The sequence below is a fragment of the Staurois parvus genome, unplaced genomic scaffold (genome assembly GCF_062004578.1).
Source record: "Staurois parvus isolate SC_StPar_1 unplaced genomic scaffold, SC_StPar_1.0 ptg000327l, whole genome shotgun sequence".
In the NCBI taxonomy this organism is placed as follows: Eukaryota; Metazoa; Chordata; class Amphibia; order Anura; family Ranidae; genus Staurois; species Staurois parvus.
In genome coordinates, this window is record NW_028318123.1 from 3,659,730 (window position 1) to 3,675,029 (window position 15,300).

Sequence of the window (15,300 nt, forward strand, 5' to 3'; positions counted from 1 at the left end):
CTTGCACAAAGATATCGGTCCTGCTGATGGGTTAAGGACCTTCTACTGCCCTGTTCAGCTCTCCTAGAGTAACCCCCTGTCTCCTGGAATCTCCTCCATGCTCTTGAGACTGTGCTGGGAGAGAGAGCAAACCTTCTGGTAATGGTACATATTGATGTGCCATCCTGAAGGAGTTGGACTGCCTGTGCAACCTCTGTAGGGTCCAGGTATTACCTCATGTTACCAGTAGTGACACTGACCCTAGTAAAATGCAAAACTAGTGAAAAACAGTCATAAACAATGAGTAGGGGAAAAAATGTGAGTGGCCTCCACCTGTAAAACCATTCCTGTTTTGGGGGTCATCTCATTGTTGCCCATCTAGTGCACCTGTTGTTAATTTCATTAACACCAAAGCAGCTGAAACTTATTAACAACTCCCTCTGCTACTTAACTGACCAGATCAATACCCAAGGAGTTTAACTGACTTGATGCTATACTCTGATTAAAGAGAGTTCCTTTAATTTTTTTGAGCAGTATATTAGAAACAGTATTACCCTTTTCTCAAAGAGGAACAACTTGACAGCAATTGCCAGGAAGCAACTTTTAGCTGCTGTTGGTTGCCCATCAAATGAAACCTTGCTGTGTCAGAGCCACCTCACCAAAGTTATTGAGCTTGTAAGCCTGTTGAAATGCTGGTTAGTGAGATAGCTGCTGCCCCAGCTGGAAGGAAATTAATTAATACAGTTTCCTGCACCTTGTGCTGAGCTTTGCCTCTCTCCGTGTGATGTTAATAAAAGGAGGGAGGGCTCTGCCCAGACACACAGTCTGTTGCATGGGAAAGAAGACACAGACAGCCATCAAGATGTAATCTCCAGCTGCTGCTTCAGTCTGAACCCAGCCTCCCTCTGTGTCTCTGCCAGTTTACCATCCTGAAGCCTTCCGCTATGTTGGGGGATTGCTGGGACCTGCAGTCCACCCTGAAGACATCAGTTCCGGAGATCTGCCACTATGGACTCTCACATGAATGGACTCTCATCCTGTGCAGGTATGCTGGGACAGCCAAGCCTGAGTTAGGGACTAGATAAGGGAACAACTGTTGCCTTTTGACTGTAAAAACCTAAGTTATTTATATAAAGTTTTTGAAACTTTGCTTATGCCTGGTCTGAATTTATTTAAAGGGGTGTATACAAGTAACCAGCACACGTGTGATTTCCAGTCTGGTTCCATAGGCACATTGGGGTATGAAGACAGCAAGTGGTTACCAAGGGTGGGTAATGGAAGTCTAACAAGCAGCCCATTGTGCAGCATGTACTTGTGAAAGGTGGGCTGTTCTCTTGCAGTGAGGGTGTTGTTGTCGGCATTTTATCCCCTGGTGGTCCATCTCCCATAGCAACGAGAGCAGATCAGTGCTCAGAGGTCCCAGGCCTATGCACAGGTACAGAAGAGGAAGAGTTAAGTGAGTGCATACATGGAGTCTGCGCTAGATGCACAGCAGGGCTCCATTCTGTTACTGGGAGAGAGGTAGCAGAAAGACACTGGACAGGTGGAGTGGGCATAGGCTCAGCCTGTTTTTCTTAAATGCAACAAGTGACAGTAGTAGTGTACATTTACACAGAGTTACAGAGAGCTATTGAAGTTCATTTTCTATGTTCAAGTGTACATGGGGTATGGACACCTCTAAGTTGGAGGACCGCCTTTAGGTTGAGTTATCCTTGAAAGCAACCTCCGCCTTTTCCCGAGGCATTGATGAGCATGACACAGTAAAAGGTACCCCATGTGTTAGGTAAATGACCCATCTTAGGTACCTAGCGTAGCCCAGAAGAGAAGCGTAGCCCTCTAATGTGACCTACACTTTGCTCCCAAGTTAGGGAACATGAAGGAGGTGCCACCCATCTACTACCTATCCCAACAAGCTTGTTTGAAGTTTTCCTTCATCTGCCTACATATACAAGTTCCCAGAGCCCCTTTGAGTATGCTGTTTTGCAGCTGCATTGTTTTGTCAGGAGAACAGAACTATAGGCAAAACTTTTTTTTCCTTTTGTATAGAATAAGGGAGGCTTTTAACCCTTAATGCATAGAATGCATTAAGGTAATAAACCTCAAGGCTTTAGAACCACTTTACTGTCTTTATATTGAGCCCAAAGTTTTTATATATTGCCGTATAAACAGAGCCTTCTATGAGATTATGTACATTCCTCAGGCCCCTTTCCCACTGGCGGTCCAATCAGACAATCCATAGACCTCTATGGACCGGCGGGTGTCAGCGGACAAGTGTCCACTGACACCTGCCAGCATCCAATCCTGGGAAAGAGGAAGAATCTCCCTGACGAGGGCACAGGTAGAAATAAAACCCGACAGGTGTTCTAATCCATCTCCACTCTTCAAAATTTATAAAAAAAGTTAGCTAAACTTTAAGAGAAAAACAACTGTGTGAGCTGCATCATCTTGGAGAAGCCAGAACAATAAAGGCACATTTGCACTTCTCCATTCCTGTGCTTTGCATCGTTAATGTGCATTGCGTTAAGGCAACCAATTAACTTTCAATCAGCTGCCAACCCACAGGAATGAACCAAAACTTGACATGCTGCATTTTTTCCACAACACATGTTTTTGTCTACTGACTTTACAAGGCTGTATTACATATGTAGCACCCTTCTACACTAGTTGCTAGGTGAGGTAAATTTAGTTGGCTCCTGTGTAGGCAGAGGAGCAGAGGTTAATTGTTGTTGACTGTGCAGTGCTTCAAGGCTGTGGCTCTCTTACCTCCCCCTGCCTTCTAGAATTCAACGGATCATTCTAGAGGGTGGAGGAACAGAGGCCACAGCCTGAATATTTATGGAGTTCCCACCAATCCCTGAAGAGACAAGGCTCAGTATGCGGGGGAACAGTTCCATAAAAAGCCAGAAGCCTGGCAGTTGGGGAGCAGAGGAGACCAGGGTCCAGTCTCCTGGAGGGGACCCCAGTGCTGGGGAGCTCACTCCTGGGCAGAAGGAAGGCCAGAAGAAAGAGAATGAAAGGGAGAGAGAGAAGCAGCTGGAAGCCTCTCACCCTTTACCAGCCTAAGCCAGGCTTAGCTGAAGACTGTCACAGACTTGTGGCTGCAGGAGAACCATTGCCTGGGAAACTTTGTTTCATTGTGTTTTCAAGTTATCCAGAAGGATCTGGTCACTAATTGACTTTTATGCCCAAAAGATCTATTGTGGTAACATACTGTATGGCTTCCTATGTATAATGTATTCCTATGTGGGCTCCAGACTGTCTAAGGTGGGCACCCCTTTTTACCCCCTCTCCCCCCAACTGTACATGTGAACAAGTCCCAAAGGTGCCACTGCCAAATGCAACTAAGGACTCATTCAGAAGTGCAGCAGGCACTGCTGCTCCTCTGAAAACCAATACAAGTGTGTTTGACAGATGGTGAAGAGGTGATATTTTGCCTCCTCACCACCTGATTTAAACCCATGATTGTTGTGCAATACGTGCGATTGTGACATGGTAGTATGGTGATTAGAGGTTTAAAGTAGGTGTGAGGAGGCAACACTGGGCAACTCTGCCTGGAGATCTTTTACTTCTCCCATGTTGTTCAGGTAGATCTCAACCTCTTTAGGGTTGCCTACCTGCTTTATGATTTTTTTTTTTTTTTGCATTCTTCTGGATCAACTGTGGGTTTAGGATTGTGTATATTGAGGTTTTCTATGGGGCTGATTTACTAGAGGCAAACAGAATGTGTACTTTGCAACTGCAGTTGCCCTCTGCAAGGATATTTGCTCCAGAGCTTAGTAAATGAAGGGAAGCTCTGCTGACTTCCATCATCCAATCATGTGCAAGCAAATATGCTATTTTTTAATTTTATTTTCCTTTTATGTGTTTGGATATTCTTTGCAAAGTGATGCTTCGCCTCATTAAGGGTCCATGCACACTGGCTTAAAAAACACCAGTGCTCTTGGCAGAAAAAAATTTGAGCTCTTTTTTGTACTAGTGTTTAACCACATGCCGCCCAGCCACTGTATAAATACGGAGGCAGGGCGGCACGGCTGGGCAAAAGCACGTTTTAAAATGTGTGTTTTGAAAACAGGTAGGGGGCGCGCCGCCGCCCTACCTGTCCCGCCGATCACAGCCGCGGATGTCAGTCGCCGGGTCACAGCCGGTCGTTACCGGCTATGTCCCGGCGATCGGCGGCAATCGCTGACAGAGCACAGCTGCAGTAGCTGTGCTTTCTGTCAGTTCCCTGACAGCTCCAGGACACGCTAATCGGGACAGAAGAGTTTCCCTCTCCAGATCAGCAGTGTTCCCTGCAGTACACACCCCCGCCCCCGCCCCCTAGTAAAACACTCCCCTCACACAGTTAACCCTTTCCCTGAATAATAAACTTAACCCCTTCCTCCCCAGTGCCATTAGTACAGTGTCAGTGTTTTTTTTTTTGCACTGATCACTGTATTGGTGTCACTGGGGATGTCAGTGACCCCAAGTCAGTACCCCCCAATGACAGAATGTCCGCCGTAGTCCCGCAGTCCCGCCATAAGTTGCTGATCGCCGCCATAAGTCACTGATCACCACCATAAGTCACTGATCGCCGCCATTATTAGTATAAAAAAAAAACTAAAAATCCCAGTATCTTTCCCGCCATTTATAAACGCTATAACTTTCACGTAAACCAATTAATTTACATGTATTGGGTTTTTTTTTTAGCAAAGACATGTCGCAGAATGCATTTTGGCAGAAATTTATGACTAAATTCGTTTTTTAATTTTTTTTTCACTGGACATGTTTTATAGCAAAAAGTCCAAAATATTGTTTTTTTTCCTCAAAATTGTCAGTCTTTTTTTTTTTATAGCGCACAAAATAAAAACCATACAGGTGATCAAATACCACCAAAAGAAAGCTCAATTTGTGGGAAAAAAAGGATGTAAATTTAATTTATGTACCATATTGCATGACCGCGCAATTGTTCGTTAAACTAGCGCAGCGCTGTATAGCAAAAAAATGGCGTAAATTGCAGTATCTATACCATAGTTTGTAGACGCTATAACTTTCACACAAAGCAATCAATATACACTTATTGGGATTTTTTTTACCAAAAACATGTAGCAGAATACATTTTGGCCTAAATTTATAACCAACTTTGAGTTTACTATATATTTTTTATAGCTGAAAGTAAAAAATATTGTTTTTCTTCAAAATTTTTGGCCTTTTTTTGTTTATAGCGTGAAAAATAAAAAGCGCACAGGTGATCAAATACTACCGAAAGAAATCTCTATTTGTGTGAAAAAAAAGGACATAAATTTCGTTTGGGTGCAGCATTGCATGACCGTGCAATTATCAGTTGAATTAGTGCAGCGCCGAGTAGCAAAAAGAGGTCTGGTCATTAAGGGGGGTAAATCCTCTGGAGGTCAAGTGGTTAAGAGCATTTAGTACTGGTTATGAGTGTTTAGCTTTTTTTCTGCTAGAAAACCCTCTCAAAAACGCAAAACAGAAGGGTTTTTTTTCTGCCTCTAAATGCTAAGCTTAAAATGTGCCTCTAAACTACCTAATGTGCATTGACACATAGGATAACATTAGTTGCTTCTACAGGAAAAATGCTAAATTCGTCTAGGTCTAGGAGCAGCATTTTTTTGCTTTTTGAGCCAGTGTGGACCCTTACCAAGTTCTAAAGAAAATGCCCTTGCAGAGTACAAGTGCAGTTGCAAAGTGCACAGTCTATTTGCCTTTAGTAAATTAACCTCAATGTGTTTGTTCTTTTTTTTTTTCTATTGGTTGAACTTTTAAGATTGGTTGCCATTTTCACAAAATTTTGTTTCATTTCTGCTTTAAAAGTTTGAAGAGATAGTAGGAGTAGATGGAGCAGGAAGTTTGTGTGAACAATACAGACAATGACCTCTTAATAGTCTATCTACACTACTGAGACACAGCAAAGGCAATGAGGACAGCTGAACCCTGTGTGCAGCAACCTGGAGGATCGGCAGTGCCCTGGCATCTCCAATACAGTATGAACAATTTTTAATCTGCTTACTAGCATCTACTCTCGATGGGGCCTCACCTGAAAGGCAGAGGGACTTGCTGCTTAACTCATTAAAATCTCATCAACTCTGAAAGCAGTTCCTTGACACCTACAGTACAGGCCCTGAAACAGTATGTAAACTACCCACAAATACTGTAGTGGTCAGAGATCGTTTTCACAAAAACTGTCAGGATGAGCGAGAATCCATTCATGTAGGCAGGTTGTAATTTAGCCTAGATAGGTTCTGCCCAGGAAAGGAGGGTCAGGGTTAACTCTGTTCCTGGGTTTTTCCCTTGGTTGGCTTTTTGGGTCCAACCCACTGTTCCTGAGATGATATGTAAGGATAGTGGTCTGGAGTTCGGAAAGCCCTCTGCTGCTGTCTCCATTGGGGTTTTATGTTGTCAACATTGCCAGGGTTCGTGTCCAAGGTCACCTGCCTGGGAGGCTCCAGACATGTAGGGCGGCTGCTGGAGCCTGTAGTCCACCCTTAACATTCCATCTGCCGGATTCTGCAAGAAATGAACACTGCTATTAACCACATCTGCATAGTGTACGTTCATCTCTAAGAGTAGAGGCCTGCTTTACGGTTGCATATTCTCTGATGACGGCCTAAGCCTTGTTCCAGGACATTGATGAAAGCAGCACAGAGTAAAGGTCAAATGGGACAGAGGTTCAACCACCCCAATAAACAGAACCCAGGGTAAGGCGAAACTCCCAGAAAAATGGGTCTTTAAAGTGTTCCAGACTGGAAGATACACAGCTACAGCTATGCAAAAATCACATTTTTTAATTAAAAGAATATTAAAATACCACATTAAAAACAGGTATAAATTCAATAAAAGCATATGTCACATCTGAACATTTTTCTACAATAATGAGTAATCAATAAGTTATATAGGCTTGTAGGATCGACACATTTCACATAACTTGCTTCCACAGAATCCATGCTTGCATACAGATGGATGATATTGCTACAGTAAATGGATAATAAAAGAACACTTCACATCCAACATAACGTACACATGCATTAACATATTCTGTGAGGGGAGAGATGTGGAGGAGGGGGCAAAGAGGGAAAGAAAGGAGACAAAGAAGAAGAAGGAAAAAAAAACAACTTCACAGGCCACCATCCCCACATAAGGCAAGGTAGGTGGAAATGCTATAAAAGGGCAAACCATGAGGGGACAACCAAAAAATAAGGCCTAGACCAAGGCACCTCACCACCAGCTAGACTTCATTAAAGCTTACCTCAGATGTTCAGTAAAACAATGTGCAGGGAGGGGTTATATTAACCACTAGTAGACAGCAATTATAAATATATTATGCAAGAGCATATCCAAAAAGTGGGAAACAGGAGAAAAAACAAGGGGAAAGACTAATCACTTATCTTACGGTTTAATTCGTTTGTGGTGCAATTTGAGCCATTTTTTGTTTCTGGGAATGGGTCCTAGGCTCTTGATGACCTTGGTTTTGTGGCATGTCTTTGTTTTGTTTTGAGCTTTAAGTGCTTGGCCCTTAAAGCATGGAGGGGGTTTGTTCTTCCAGCTTTCCAGGAATCTCAGAAATGAAGCAAGGAGTCCTACAACAGTGCTGGCGCTATTTTCAGCTGTTCCCAGATATGATGTCACCGGAAGTGAAGCAGCAGGCTTTTTTCCATGGAGCCGCATATACACATATCTCTCTTTGTGCTGGGAGTGCGCTGCACAGTGCATTCCCAGCACAAAGACCAGGTTGTCACTAGGAGCCCCAGGTCCCATACTAATGATCGGGACCTGGGACTCCAGGTTCTGGGTCACCTGACCGCTGTGAGCCTTTGATTGGCTATCACAGTGATCAGTCGCTGTGCAGCCCACCCAATGTTTTTTTCTCTCTGAATGGGAGGGAGATACATTGTATCTCCACGCTGCTAAGCAAACCTACTATAACACTCTTATCAAGACCCTCTCGTCCAGTCCTCGTCAACTCTTCTTTACCATTAATTCCTTACTCAACACCCCACTGCCTCCGCCCACCAACTTACTTACTGCACAGGAGATTGTCAGTCACTTCAAGAAGAAGATCGACATAATTCGTGATGAGATCTCCAGTGTCAAGCTTCATCCTCTAACCAACATACCAGGCCCAACATCAAACTCGACACTCTCCTCCTTCGACCCTGTTACCACCAAGGAAGTTACCGATCTCCTTTCCAAGGCCCACTTCACCATCTGTCCCCTGGATTCTGTCCCCTCACAACAGTTGCAGCCTCCTTCCTGCTCTATCCTAAACTCTCTAACCCACATCTTCAATCTCTCACTCTCCATGGGCACCTTTCCCTCCCCACTCAAACATGCACTGGTTACCCCCATTCTCAAAAAAACCTTTGCTGGACCCCACCTGTTTGAACAACTTAAGACTATCGTTTGCCTCCAAGCTTCTCGAGCGCCTTGTCCACAACCGTATGAACTGCTACCTCACCGACAACAACCTTCTTGATCCCCGACAGTCTGGCTTCCGCCGACAACATTCCACAAAAACTGCCCTACTAAAACTCACTAATGACCTACTAACTGCAAAAACCAACGGCCATTACTCCATACTCATACTCCTTGACCTTTCCCCTGCCTTTGACACAGTCGACCACCCTCTCCTCCTCAGTAAACTCCACTCCATCGGCCTCCGTGACTCTGCTCTCTCCTGGTTCTCCTCTTACCTTTCTCAGCGCACTTTCAGTGTCAAATACAACTCCTCCTCCTCCACTCCTCTTCCCCTTTCTGTTGGGGTACCCCAAGGTTCTGTTCTTGGGCCCCTCTTTTTCTCTCTCTATACCTCCTCCCTGGGCCAACTGATAACCTCCCATCGCTTCCAATACCACCTCTATGCTGATGACACCCAGATCTATCTCTCCACTCCCCAGCTCACCCCCTCAATCTCCTCACGTATCACAAATCTACTAAGCGACATAGCATGGATGTCACATCACAACCTCAAACTCAATCTTTCAAAAACTGAGCTTGTAATATTTCCTCCTCCCCGATCCCCCATTCACGACTTTACCATTAAGATCAACAGCACAACCATTGGTCCTTTCCCTCATGCCAGGGTGCTAGGCATAATACTAGACTCTGACCTCTCATTTGGGCCCCACATCCACTCACTGGCTAAATCCTGCCGCCTCAACCTCCGGAACATTTCCCTTCCTGACCAATGACACCACAAAACAACTTATCCACACCTTGTTTATATCCCGCCTCGATTACTGCAACTCCCTCCTCACTGGTCTACCGTTACACAGGCTATCCCCCCTTCAGTCTATTATGAATGCTGCTGCTAGACTCATACACCTTACCAACCGATCAACGACTGCTGACCCTCTCTGCCAATTCCTTCACTGACTTCCACTAACCTAGGTCAGTGCCAGGGTTATTGTTAGGGTTAAGGTCAGGTTCAAAGATCGTGGGCAGTAAATTTTGGGCAGGTTTTTTGTTTTTTTAAAAAAGCATTTTTTACATTATTGTAAGTTTCAGTATGTTTTAGATAGGATAAAAAAAACAAAACAAAATGTACACTATTGTTTCTGGGCCTTACTTCGAGTAGAAACAACAAATACTATACACATATGTTCTATCACTGCATTCAAAGCAGGAGAATTTATTTTGGGTTGGACTTTGGTGCTAGGTTATGATAGTAGCATGAAATATACAGCTACATTTAAAAAAATATATATTTTTATATCTATTATGGACCAGTTTTCCTTTGATAATGAAACAAAATCAGGAGATATCGGTTAGCATTTACCACCAAAAGAAAGTCCAGTTTATGTTGAAAAAAACAAGGTATAATCCACTTGGATGCACCTGGAAGTAGTTGCAATGATATGTATGATTTTACTAACACGTCAAAGTTGCAAAATTGTGGTCATGCATTAACATTTGATTTACTCTTAGTCACTAAGGGATTAATGAAATCTAGCTGAGGTGGGGTGCTTTGGTCCAGACCTTATCTTTTGGTTGTCCCCTCATGGTTTGTCCCTGGTATAGCATTTCCACCTACCTTGCCTTATGTAGGGATGAGGCCTTTTTTTCCCCTCTTTCCTCCCTCCTCCACATAGGTTGGCATGCATACGTTATGTTGGATGTGACATTTATTTTGTTACCCGTTTACCATATCCATATTGTCCATCTGTATAGCAAATTGAGGAAGCAAGTTATGCAAAGCATGTCGATCCTACATGCTTATGTAATTTATTGATTACTTATAATTATGGAAAATGTTCAGATGTGACATGTTGTCATTGAATTGATACCTTTTTAATGTGGTATTTTAATAACTTTTTGTAATTAAAAAGGTTTGGTTGTACATATCTGTATAAGTGTGTCTTCCAGGCTGGCACAATTTAAAGTCCCATTTTTTTGGATTATGCCTTACCCTGGGTATTGTCCCATGGGGTGGGTGGACCCCCATCTCTTTTGACAATATGTATTTGGTATGGTGCCTCAATTGAGGTGGTTTATAAAGCTCACTTCAAATACTATATATTTTACACAGTAAAATGTACTTCATGTGTAGAGTGATCCTGTTACAGGTGCCTAGCATGTCCCAGAAGAACCCACTACAGGGGAAATCCTCTTGTGTGACCCAGAATTGGCATCCAACGAGTTAATGAGAAACATGTATGAACATTTCACCTGCCCCACCTCTATGCTACAGTTGGTCATGATGTAATGGCTGATCGGCATATCATTTTTTTTTTTGTTTGTTTTTGTTGTTTTGACAGTTGGTGAGTATACATTTTGAGGGAAAGAAAAAGGGTATACCATGTTATTATTCATATAAGATAACGATTATGTGTACAGCTGTGTAATGTTTAGGCTGTTTGTGAATATCTCTGTGTAGAGCTCAAAGGTCTTCAAAGTGCTCTTTCACACACAAGACCTTTGCATTTGGCTAACAGTTTCATTTTAACTGTGAGCCATTTGGTCTGAAACAGCAGTCTTGTTTAACTATGGTTAAACAATTTCCAACAACTTACATGCCAGGGGAGCTTCCCCGTTAAAAAGCAATCTATTACAGTTCTGCTGGTTAGATGCTGGAAAATCTACATTCTTCTGTGGAGCGCTCACAAACATATATGGTACGGCTATCTATATCTGAAACTCCTCCCAGGCTAAACACAGCCAAGAAGAGTAGACCGGAAGACTTCAAACACCTTGTAAGTAGGACATACCTCGCATTTCTATGATTTATAGAACCTCCAGAGCTGTAAAATGTATCTAAAGCCAAAACTCTGTTTTTTGGTTATGAATGGAAGTGTTTAGTGTTTGATTGTCTGCGTCTTCATTGGGGAGATACAAACTTTTGTTTGTCCTAGTGCCCCTTTTCACCGAGAGATAGCAAAGTGTAATAAAAACTGTTACAGCTGTTGCCACAACAGTGGTAGAATGAGAAATGCTTTCCCTAATGTTAGAGAGATTTCCTTTTACTTACTCTTCTGTTTCCTAGATAGGATGTGAAAGGAAATATTACTAATTCGTTTTTCACCACTTCCTGGTCTCAGGCATTATGGTACCCCTCCCTTACCACCGCCTTTTCTGGGCTCTCATGTCTAATTGGGGAGCCCAATAAGGACGTGACCAGCGGCGTTCAGTTTCTGGGACACAGTGAGTGGAACTGATGTTTTTCCTCCCACTGAGTGATGTCAAAAACAGGAAGCAAAAAGGATTTTGTCACTTCCAGTTTCATGTAAACAAGCCATTACCAGCTTGTGAAAGAATCAGATAAAACCGATCTCAGTTTGATCTGATGCTTTGGAGGGTATAAGAGAGATATGGGGTTCTAATAGACTCCAGATCTTTCCAAAAAGAGAACATGTCATGGCCAATACTATCACAAGGGATGTTGTTCATCCCTTGTGATAGCAATAAAGTTGATTAAAAAAATAAAGATACACTGATAAAAAATAAAATAAAATACATTTTGGCATGAAGAGATCCCAGATTTACGAGCCCCCACATGTAACACTAACCCTTAGGAGTTGCTGAGTTTTGGGTCCCCTATAGTCCTGCACAACCAGGAAACATGCATTTTCACAGACTTGCATTCGGGAGACAGCAAACAGTCCTTGAGCTTGGGTTTTTTAGGTTTTATTAAGGAGTATTTGAACTTGGACAGGGTTGAGGGGGGTATGGGATGCACAGGGAACAGCAAACTGAGGACAACTTCTTAACAACTATGTACAAATCTCTTTACAGCAAAGAAAAGGTTTTTTTCTGGAGAGCTCTCCAGCCTCTCCTGGTGTACCACCCCAGGTCCCAGAAGAATCCTCTCCTCATCCAGCTGTATAGGAACAGGGTATCCCATACAGCAAAAGAGAGAGGGAAAAAGGGAACACAACTGGGAACAAGACTGAACGTCCCCTAACTAAATCCTGAAAGGTGAGAAAGGCTTGAAAAGTAGCTCTCATTTCCAGGATGTTGGACACTATATTCTTCCCTTGACAGGGACACTTGCCTTGAATACTACATTGGTTGGGACTACTATCTAGGTTAGCGGTAGAAGGGAGTGACAGGACAAAAGATTCTTGATGTCTAGCCACCAGCTCAGATCTCTCTTCATCTCTGATGTGATGCAAATCAGTTGGCTCATGTCCTCCGACTTCCACTGGGACAGAAAACCGAATTCGAAAGCACAGACCTTCCACTGAGCCTACCTGACCATGGGTATTGTAGCCACTATTGTTCCCACAATCAGGTATCTTCTGCTCTGGAAGGGACACCGTGTTTTGATGAGTGTGTATACATGCTCCCAAGGTATAAAAAGTGTTGAATGGGGGTAAGATGTATCTTTTCAAAGTTGATCAGCCAACTAAAGTCTTGTAGAACCAAGAGCACTAGTGTCCAGTGCGAATGAAGAGTCTACTGAGCCAGCAGTAGCAGATCAACTACGTAATGATAAATTCAAACTCCTCTCAGCTGTAGAAGGGCCACAAGGTAGAGAAGAACTTTGGAGAACACTCTTGGAGAGGTTGTAAGTCCAAAAAGCAGACAAACAAACTGAACACGTAGATGCTCCAGGGCGAAGCAGACAAATATTTAGCAGTTTTGATGTATCAGAATATGAAAACAAGCATCTCTTAGATCCACGGATAGAATGGTTTGAAGCGACTCCATTTTGAAGTGTTCTTTTCTTGTATATCTGTTCAATCTCGTTAGATCATTGGCAGGCCTCCATCCTCCTGATTATTTGGGGGCCAAAAATATCAGAGAATACACACCAGAGAAGAGTTCCTGATGAGGTACTGGAATGATTGCCTGTTTGGAACAGTAAGGTGTCTATATATGAGAGAAGACTCTTCCTCTTCACAGCACAATCCAGCATCTTTGCTGGAATGAACATGTAACGTGGCATCTTGAGGAACAGCCAAAAGTGACCTTCGGAGATGGTACACAAGACCCATTTCTCTCTTACATTGTCTGCCCATACTATTCGAAACCAGAGCAGTCTGGCCCCTTCTGGAAGAGTCTGGGCTGGCAAACCATCAAAAAAATTAGACTTCCTCACTAGAGGAGGAGATGCAACCCGACTTACCCACAGATGCCTTTGCAATGACAGCATCCAGCTTGTTACCATAAAGCAATTAGCCTTCAAAGGGCATCTTGCACCATCCTTGCTTAGAGAGTTTAGTGTCCACAACCCACAGCCTTAGCCTTAAAGCTCTCCTGCCTGTCCCCGAATTTAACATTATTCTGTAAAATGTTTTTAAGATCTCAATAGAAGCTTCAGCAAGAAATATGGTTGACAACTTCATGTTCTTAAAGGACTCTGGGAGATCTGCTTCTCTGATTTCTGCAGCTCAAGTTGGGTCCAAGCTTTCCACCAGCACTTCCATGGCTTTTGCCACTGATACCAATGCCACTGCAGGCCTACATGCCTCACTGGCTAATATATCAATCCTTTAAATGTCAAGGTCAGCTCTTCTTTCTAAGGTATCTCTAAACAACACTGCATCTTCCAGAGGCAGGGTCACATGATTGCCAACCTCATCAGGGATACATCTACAACAGGTGGCTTATCCAGGTACTTGAGGTCTTCTTTCCTGAAAGGATATAGTTTGGAAACAGTTACAAAAAGATAATTTCTTATCCATCTGGGTCAACTCTTCTGCTATTATATCAGAAACTGTTTTCCTGATATGCTTGAAATATTTACTTTTTTGGGCTGAGCCTCTAGCTGCCACCTGCTCTATATCTTCATCTGAGGATTCGCCCAGGGCAGAGCCTTCAGGAGATTTGGGTGGCTGCAACTCAGGTTGAGGGCCCGTATCCTGGGAAGCTGAGATAACCCCTTGCACTGTGGGGTGCGACCTATTAGCAAATTCTTCCAGGGTGTCTAGAAACATTTGTTTCATTAATTACACTATTTTTGAATTGTCTGCCTCCCTCTCCCTCATGGCTTTCAGGAAGTAAGTTCTGCAAGCTGTCTTGCCAGGTAGGGCCACATTTGGACAGGTCCAGCATTCCCTTGGTTGTGGCTGCAGATAATGTTTAGATTCATCATGATCCTGAGGTGCCAGAAGTCTAAACTAAGGAAAAACAGAGAGATGGGATGTGTGGATTTGCATCTTGGAAAGGAGGCATGGTCACAGGTAGAATGATGAAATCTGGAAGGACTAGAATAAATCTGTCATTAGCCAGACAGCTCACGAGCAAGAGGTAGAAAAAAAAAACAACAACTATATTTATATATATACTGTATATGTCTAGAGAGAGAGAGAAAGTAATTGCCATATGTTCTTTGCACATGTTGGTCTTTTGGAGGGGTTGGCTCTTGTTGATTTGACATTCTGTAAAAAAAAAAAAACACATTAAAATAATGCTAAGGCAAATGTCGGGGAATGGGCCAATGAATGAGACTCAATACGTGTCCTTGTTCCACTACTCATTTGCATTTTTGGGCTGAAAGTGATTCTGCTTCCACACATACCTAGCCATACCTAGCCATGATGGAGTGTGAGCACCTCCTTTCATTACTGTGCTACCCAACCCTCTCCAGTCTCTATACTCCTCTCCTATTCCTTTCTTATTCTGAACTTACATTCACTATGTAATGCAACACTGATTTACTCTTTACCCATGTGATCCCTTCAGCATACTCCTTCCTATCGAGTGTATGATTATTAGTATATTTTACGAAAACATATCTTTTTAATGCTTCTAAGTTTAACGTCAAAATTGGTACTGAGCAAAGGCGGACTGACAACTCATGGGGCCCCCGGGCAATAGGAAATTATGGGGACCCTGTGTCCTCGCCAACACTCAAATCACACCCAGAAAAGCCTGTGAAAAGGT

At 43.1% G+C, this 15,300-nt stretch overlaps 1 protein-coding gene across 1 annotated transcript in view; it reads left to right on the plus strand.

Moving 5' to 3' along the window:
• The first annotated feature begins 10,920 nt into the window (after nucleotides 1-10,920).
• LOC149457301 (arylsulfatase L-like) overlaps nucleotides 10,921-15,300 on the plus strand; it is a 63,330-nt gene continuing 58,950 nt past the window's right edge. Inside the window, exon 1 of the mRNA XM_089683888.1 lies at nucleotides 10,921-11,165. The gene's annotated coding sequence lies outside the window, so the exon portion shown is untranslated. The remainder of the gene's footprint in view (nucleotides 11,166-15,300) is intronic.